General features: G+C 38.1%; 1 protein-coding gene across 1 annotated transcript in view; it reads right to left on the reverse strand.

Moving 5' to 3' along the window:
- COL8A1 (collagen type VIII alpha 1 chain) overlaps positions 1-6,932 on the reverse strand; it is a 99,593-nt gene extending 92,661 nt beyond the window's left edge. The window contains 1 exon segment of the mRNA XM_055803308.1: positions 6,849-6,932. The gene's annotated coding sequence lies outside the window, so the exon portion shown is untranslated.
- Positions 6,933-7,183: the final 251 nt, after the last annotated feature.

Here is a 7,183-nt window from a genome sequence, read left to right on the forward strand (position 1 = left end):
AACACCTCCATCCTTCACTGCAGCATATTTTTGGAGCTATTCATCCAAGAAGGCTGGGATAAGATGGGACGGAATCCTTCCAGTTGTTGCCTTGTTAATTCATGTAGGGAGTTACTACTTAATAAATAGGCAGGGTAGCTCTTGTGAGCTAACACTCAGCCTATGAATTCTGCATTAATGCGTTGAGTATTGTCCAGTAATCTACAGCATCATATCACAAATTGTACCCACAAGTATTCCAGTCTTGGAATACATTCAAGTGGAAGCCTAATAATGATTACAGCCATTTTTGAAAGCACAGCTGGATTTTGCTAAGCTCTGCCCACCCTTGGCAAAAGTGTTTCCATTTATTGGAGGGCTTGTGCTCTGTTTGAGAGCTTTTTTTACCATCTTTGAGTTAACCAGAACTTGGCTTTGGCCCTTTAAATCCTTCTCCCTATCAACTCAGCAACCACAGAGGCAGTTTATTACTGAAAAGAAATCTAAGAATCAGTTTTGGCCAGCATTGTCTTGGAAAGTTCATTTTATTAACATGGTTTTGGTTTTATTTCAAAAACACTTTGACAAGCACTGACATTTTTGGAACCAGTAAAGCACAAGAGACTTACTCCTAAAGGCCTAAGCTTTGCATTTTTCTGCAGGGAACAATATGATGTGCTACTATGGTAAATTCAATTCAAGCCACTGACTGAAAGGAAATAAGTACTGAGTTTTCTTTTTTCCTTCACTTTCTAAAATACATGATGTGTGAATGCTAGTGCTTGTGGGATGTTATTGATTAACTGCTTATTTGCTTTTTATCTATAGTGCAGGTGACAGATGTATCAATGCTGGCAACATAAACTTTCCTCATAAGCCTGCTTTTATTGCTCAACTTTGACCTGAAGTAACTACCTCTTGACCTTTTACTAAGATTTGCCAATAAGGGTCCCAGTTGTGTGTTTTATGTTAATGTCCATCAGCTGCGAGTTGGGCTAAGATCAACTAAGTCATTTACAAAGAAATACTGGGAAATAACTGAATATTTTCTTTTCTTTCTTTTTTTTTTTTAATGCAAGCTGAAGGAGAATTTCTGGTCTCTGAGCCACATAAAAGACCCTCTTCTGATACTCTGCATTCACTGGAGCTCCACACATGGTGGGATGAGTGGAAGGGCAGAACAGAGGTAAGTCGTGTGCTGGCATAAGCAGACTTGACTGCTAGATTTCTTCAGTGCTAAGCTGACTGTATTTGGTTTGAGTGTCTCTGGAGCTCTGCCACCTTCCATTCTGTGCCTTTGAAAATTATGTTGAGTAAATGAGAGGCAGTGTAAGCATCTCCATTTCAGGGCCTGTAATGTATTTTAGAGAGAGATATATATATACACATATATATATATATATAGTGTTGTTTCACATCGTAACAGTGGGTTTTGATAGAAACTTAACTTTGCTCTCTGGATTTTTCAATTGCAAAAATGGTCAAATGCTTTGCTTGGAGTTCCCTATGGAAGTTTACAGTGTGTTACTGTCCACTTCTTACTTTCCTTTCAGAAAAAATGCAGCAGTATGTTGGTCTGGAAAGTGTGGTTGCTTTTTTAGTTAGCAGGAAACATGTGCTGCAGATGTTTCAAAAATCTGGCTTTTAATATATCTTTGATATCTAGTGTGTCAAGCTGTTCGTTTTGACTCATTCTCCTTTTAATAGGATACATTAAGTGTATCCTACCTGTATGTTGCTGTGATAGATTCCTAGGAGCTGACATGAGCTGGCATAGCTGACTCAGGAGTTCATGATTTTTAGTGCTATGGATATTTATTTAAACCAGAAACTATTTCTGAAGTTCGCAGTATATTTTTTCATCTCAACTTTATTTCAGAGCGACTGCATAAATTGTATGACCTGTTTCTATGGTTGTATAACCAGCTTATATAGGCCTTTCCCTATAAGAACGGAAAAGAACTAGTTAGGCTCTTCTTCTGTTTGGTTTGATTGGGTGTTTTTTTTCTTTAATAGGTTGGAGTGTTCTTGTTGGTACTATTTATTTCTTTTTTGCAAATGTGGAGTTCTCAGAAGCTATATTCTGAAGTGTTATAATTTGGGATTGCCAAGAATGTTTCTGCTAAGTGGCCAGATGTCTCTAAACTCAGTATAATGAACACACACACACTTTTTTTGGAAAGATGGAAAAAGCAAGGTGTGCATATGATGCGTAACAGAAGGATGCTTTAGCTGTGAAGTATTATGAATGGCATAGTTGCTAGCATGCTTCTCAAATCCTAAGTGGATACCTCCCAGGAACTCCATATTATTTTTGAGTGCCCTCATGTTGAACTCAGTGTGGTTGTTGATGAGACCCTATAAAGAATGATGTCCACATACGTGCACAGACACCACAGTCATCAGTTTACCACATGCACACAGCGCTGGGAATAGAACTTAAGACCTTCGCCTCCGCAAACACAGCTGCTCATCTGGCTGTGGGCTTTGTAGCCAGCAGAGGGAACTGATAAACAGTCTCAGAGTGCTGTTCTATATATATTTTTTCTAACCAAGAGAGGGCACTAAGTCTCACTCCCTTTTGAAAAAAGTCCATTACATGTCACCCCTCTACAAGTTTCACCTGCCATTGAAGAAGTAACAGACTTACATTCATCTTGCTTTTGCTATAAAATAAAACTTCTTCATGCAAGTCCATAATCATCAAAAGATGTCCCTAGACTGCATAGTGGTATTAATCCCCTGCAGTGCAATTATGAGACATAACATTCATTACACATCAAGACAATTACAGAAACACATCCAACCTTTCAGGAGTACTGGGAGACCAAGCAGAATTGTTTACTGATGCGTACGGCAAATAGGCACAGTTATTCCACAAGACCCACAAAAGGCTTCAGAACCAGGACTCATCATCATCTTTTTAAACATAGAGGGCGCCACAACTTTTGCTGGAGGAGAATTCTGTTAGCATAAAGAATAGATCTCACTTTCTGGAGGGAAAGCCACAAAAAGGCAAGATTACTTGCACAAAACTCTACAAAGTATAAGTGACAAAAGAAAAACTTTTGTACAGTTTAATACTGATATCTGTTGGTTTTAATCAGACAGAACAAGCCACCTCTAACATTTTTGTCTTTTCTTGTTCCTCCCTACAGTAACTCCGTTGAACCATTACTCTTTTAGAAATAAGAACACTTGTGAAAATTAAAAATTATCTCCCTGTAGAAGGAAAGTACCCACAGCTTGGAATAATTGGAAGGCAAAAAAAGTAAGGGAAAATATAGGAATATATTTAAGCTTCAGGGATAAAACCTAATCTTTCTTCCCCTGAGATATGTAGCAAGGTATAGAATAAGTGGGCAGAAAATTCTGCCTTGAAGATGTGCTCATGGATGTATGAAAATTGTCCTACCTTCTATGGCAGATAGTGAAATGACTATTAATGGTTCTTCTAGCCCTTAACACTCCTGCTAATCCTCCAGTTCCCTTTCACTCATTCACTACTTTATAAGTGATGCATGCTTACTAGTAATTTTGAATTTAAAAAAATTAGATGCAAGGCCTCCATTGCTAGGGCAATTACTCTAGAAATCAAGCATCAGAATGGTTTGTTGTTTGGGTTTTTTTTAATATAAATACAGTCCACGGAGCAATTAAGTCTCTACCCCCATAAATTAGCTCTAGGGTTATAAATTAAAGGGATAGGGCTAAGCTGGTGGGTTTTTTGTTTTGTTTTTCATTTGTTTGTTTTAATGGGTATGAAACTATGTCCTATACATTTATAGAGATGGCACATGATAGTGAATGTAGAAAAGAAAGGAAGAATATATTCTGTGTGCCATACAAGATCCACTTGAATAATTTTGCTTAAGCACCGTGGGCTTCTCATAGAGCTCTCTACTGCTGCTGAGTTGCCAAGACTGAATTCTTAGAGTAAGATGTTGCCCATCATGACAGTGGATCTCTGCTTGTTCATCTTTCCAAGGGTGGGTTGGTCTTCTTTAACCGCAGAGGGTAAGAGAGAAGTGGTCATTTGGTTATTTTTTATTCATTTACCCCCTCCAAGAATGATTTGCAAATCCTGTTAAGGGGTTTGTAAAGGGTTTCACAGGAAATTTTAAAATGTTAGGAGTGAATTACCTGTCTCAAGATTTGTCACTGGAATTCTCCCTGCTGTTCAGCTTTAAAGAGTCATGCAAAAACAGATCAGTTGCAGAGGGGTTGACTTTACAAGGCTGAATACAAATGGAGCACGGGACTGAAGTGCTGGACTGGAACCCAGAAGAGCTAAATCTGACTCTCTACCATGAATTTTCACTGTGGTCATAAGCAAAACAGTCCATATATTCTGTATCAGCATGGCCAGAGGAAAACGTATCTCCACCTGGCAGAGAGGTGTGTAAAAATAATTTCATGGAGATCAGAATGTCTCACAAGCAGTGGTACTGGCAGACCTATGTGGTCAGCAGTCAGTGATGTGTTTTCCTGTGTTTCTGGGTATCTAGTCTAACACTGTTGACAGCAGTGGAAGTTAGACTAGTGGCCTAAGTGGCATTAGTGCCCTAAATGAACACCTAAGAAACCTAAGCACAGCTGCCAGGAGAAATAGCTGAGCATGGCTGCTTCACACTTAAGTTGTCTGTGGCTGAACAATTAATACAGTCTCTTTGCCTTTATGCTGTTATTTTAAAATATTGTGGTCGTTATGCAAAAAATCTGAATTCCTTGTTCTCCCACTGATTCACTTTTTTTTAAAGTTGTGGTTATAGCACTCTTTTAAAATGACAGTATTTTTATCTTAATATCAGTATGTTGTGATTCTTGTGAAAAAGGAGTTTCAGATCAGCACAGAAGTCCATAAATGCCTTCCTAGAGTTCTTAGTTCTCTTGGAGACCTGCTGGGTACAGTTTCCCTTCATCCCCTACTGCAAAGTGATGCGAAGCTGAATTATCTACTCAGCTTAAGAGAAGTTGCTTAGAGGAGATTCTGATGTAAATTAGACACATTCCTTTGAATAGTGTTTTCTTAATATGTCCTGCAATCCATTTTTCAAATGGCAAAACATTACATTTCATAGAAGGCTTTAATAAAAGGTATTTTGCTATATACACATTTCCAGTGGCAAATACATTTTTAAAAATATTTTTTTCCTTGAAAGTTGCTCTATTAGAAATTTTGATCTATAAAGAGTAAAATTTTGTGTGAACAATGAGGCTTTACTTCCAGACTGTAGGCCTAAATTCTGTATGCATTACACCTAAAATCACAGGTCTGTGTTTTACAAGAGGGGAGTTTTTGGAGAGGGAAGGGAGGTGTGCTGTAAAAATCAGGTGTTAACTAGAGGAGTGAAATTTTGTAGCTCAGAGATAGAATGCCAGTTATGAGGAAAACCATTGGGCTCTATTCCTGTCTTCTATGGGCAATTTATATGGATTACCTGGATGTAAAAATAGTGCTACTGTAAGCCTACTATGGAAAGCACTGTGCTTTGTTTTTGAATAGTTCCATTTGTTTAATTTTGGTTGTTTTTTTTTTTTTTTTAAAGATACTTATGTAATCTTCTAGGCAAATAGCTGAAGGCAGTGTTTTCTTTTCCCATTAGTTACAATAGATAACATGTAAAATACAGGAAGAATCTTAGATACAGTATGCAGAGAAGGGAACTTTGAACAGACTTCTGCTTTTGTTATACACTGCTATAGCTTAAAATGTTGCAGCTAATGTGAGAACAGCTATATGTGGACATAATTTTTTTTTAGAAAAGACTTTATTTGGGGAAAGAACAAGACAGTCAATTTTGAAAGAGAATTTTTTGGCTATCAAGAAGAAAATATCAATCTCTAACTGCAGAATGTATTACATAGAGTACAAACAAGCCATTTATAGGTGGCATTCACTGCTTTTGGTAGTTCATGCTTTCCCTCCTCTCTGAGCACTGGAGAGAGGCATTCTAGGATTAAGATTTCTATGATGGAGTTTCTTTAAACAGGTGACTGTGTGTTAAAAGTGCACTCACACAACATGAGAGGCTGGTACTAGTCACTAATAGATTAATCTTTGTGGGGATGGATAGATTAATAGAGGGGAGTACAAATACGATTTTGAAACTACTTTTTCAACTGTTCAGTAGCTGTCTCTGAGGCTTTTAACTATTCCTTCCTCTAGCATTAGAAATGTCTATGTAAGCAAACTGTAGTTAAAATATAATTTGAGCTGATCTAGAAATTTCAAAAAGACACAAGGTCTGTTGTTCCAAGAAACAGAACTTTGCTTGTGAAATGTGTACTTCAAGCATATTTGGTACCAGATAGTGAATTCCATCAGCCTTACTGCTGTGCTTCTGTGAGGACTTAAGTTCCATCACATGTTTTTAAAGGCAGTGAAACCTGTGAAGATGCACATCAGTCCCAAGACTGGCTCAATCTGGCTAGTAATAATAGTTAAAAAAAAATATTCCTCCCTTAAATTGGCACTAAGCATTTTTTTTTCCTCAAACAGAATTTAAGGAAGCTTTAGAGTGTAGTTTTTTGATAACTTTGGACAGAGGGAGACTAAGGAGTAAGAGGGATAATAAATTGTTAGAAATGGTCTGGGTATACTAATCTCTTCAAAATCAGTCTGAAATGGAGACAAGACCTTTTCCCAGCCACACAGTGTTTCCCAGCAAGATCTGTTTTTATTTCATTGCTAAAACAACAGACTGTTACTAACTTAAATGTCAGATGACACTACATCTGAAAAAAAAAGGGGGGGAGGGGGAAGGGGGGGAAGCCAGCACCACCCAACAAGGCAGTGCTGGAGTTCACAGTAAGACTTTCTCACAATATCTGGTTAGAACAGAAACCTGAAGTAGCAGTAATCTTACCTTGAGTATACAAGATCCAAGGAGAGAAGATCAGTAGCTCAAAGCAGTGGAGGACTGAGGAAGTGCTCTGATCTGCTGCTGGTAGCATGCACTTGGCTTTTATGTGCAGGTGGGAGGAGCTGCTCCCTACGGTAGGTGGGCAGTGAGGATTGCATACAGACAGCCTTCAAGAAGGCATTGTAGAGTGGGGGTTTGCTCTTTGGGGCAGAGAGAGGGAGAAAAAGCAAGGTGGATGGCGTTTACAGGAGAAACAGTGTTGGATTAATTTGTTGGTTTTTTTCTTTAAACATTTAGTTAACTACAGATTTTCTACTGTATTTCTTTCTCTGGATCTG

The sequence above is a fragment of the Falco peregrinus genome, chromosome 4, assembly GCF_023634155.1.
Source record: "Falco peregrinus isolate bFalPer1 chromosome 4, bFalPer1.pri, whole genome shotgun sequence".
In the NCBI taxonomy this organism is placed as follows: domain Eukaryota; kingdom Metazoa; phylum Chordata; class Aves; order Falconiformes; family Falconidae; genus Falco; species Falco peregrinus.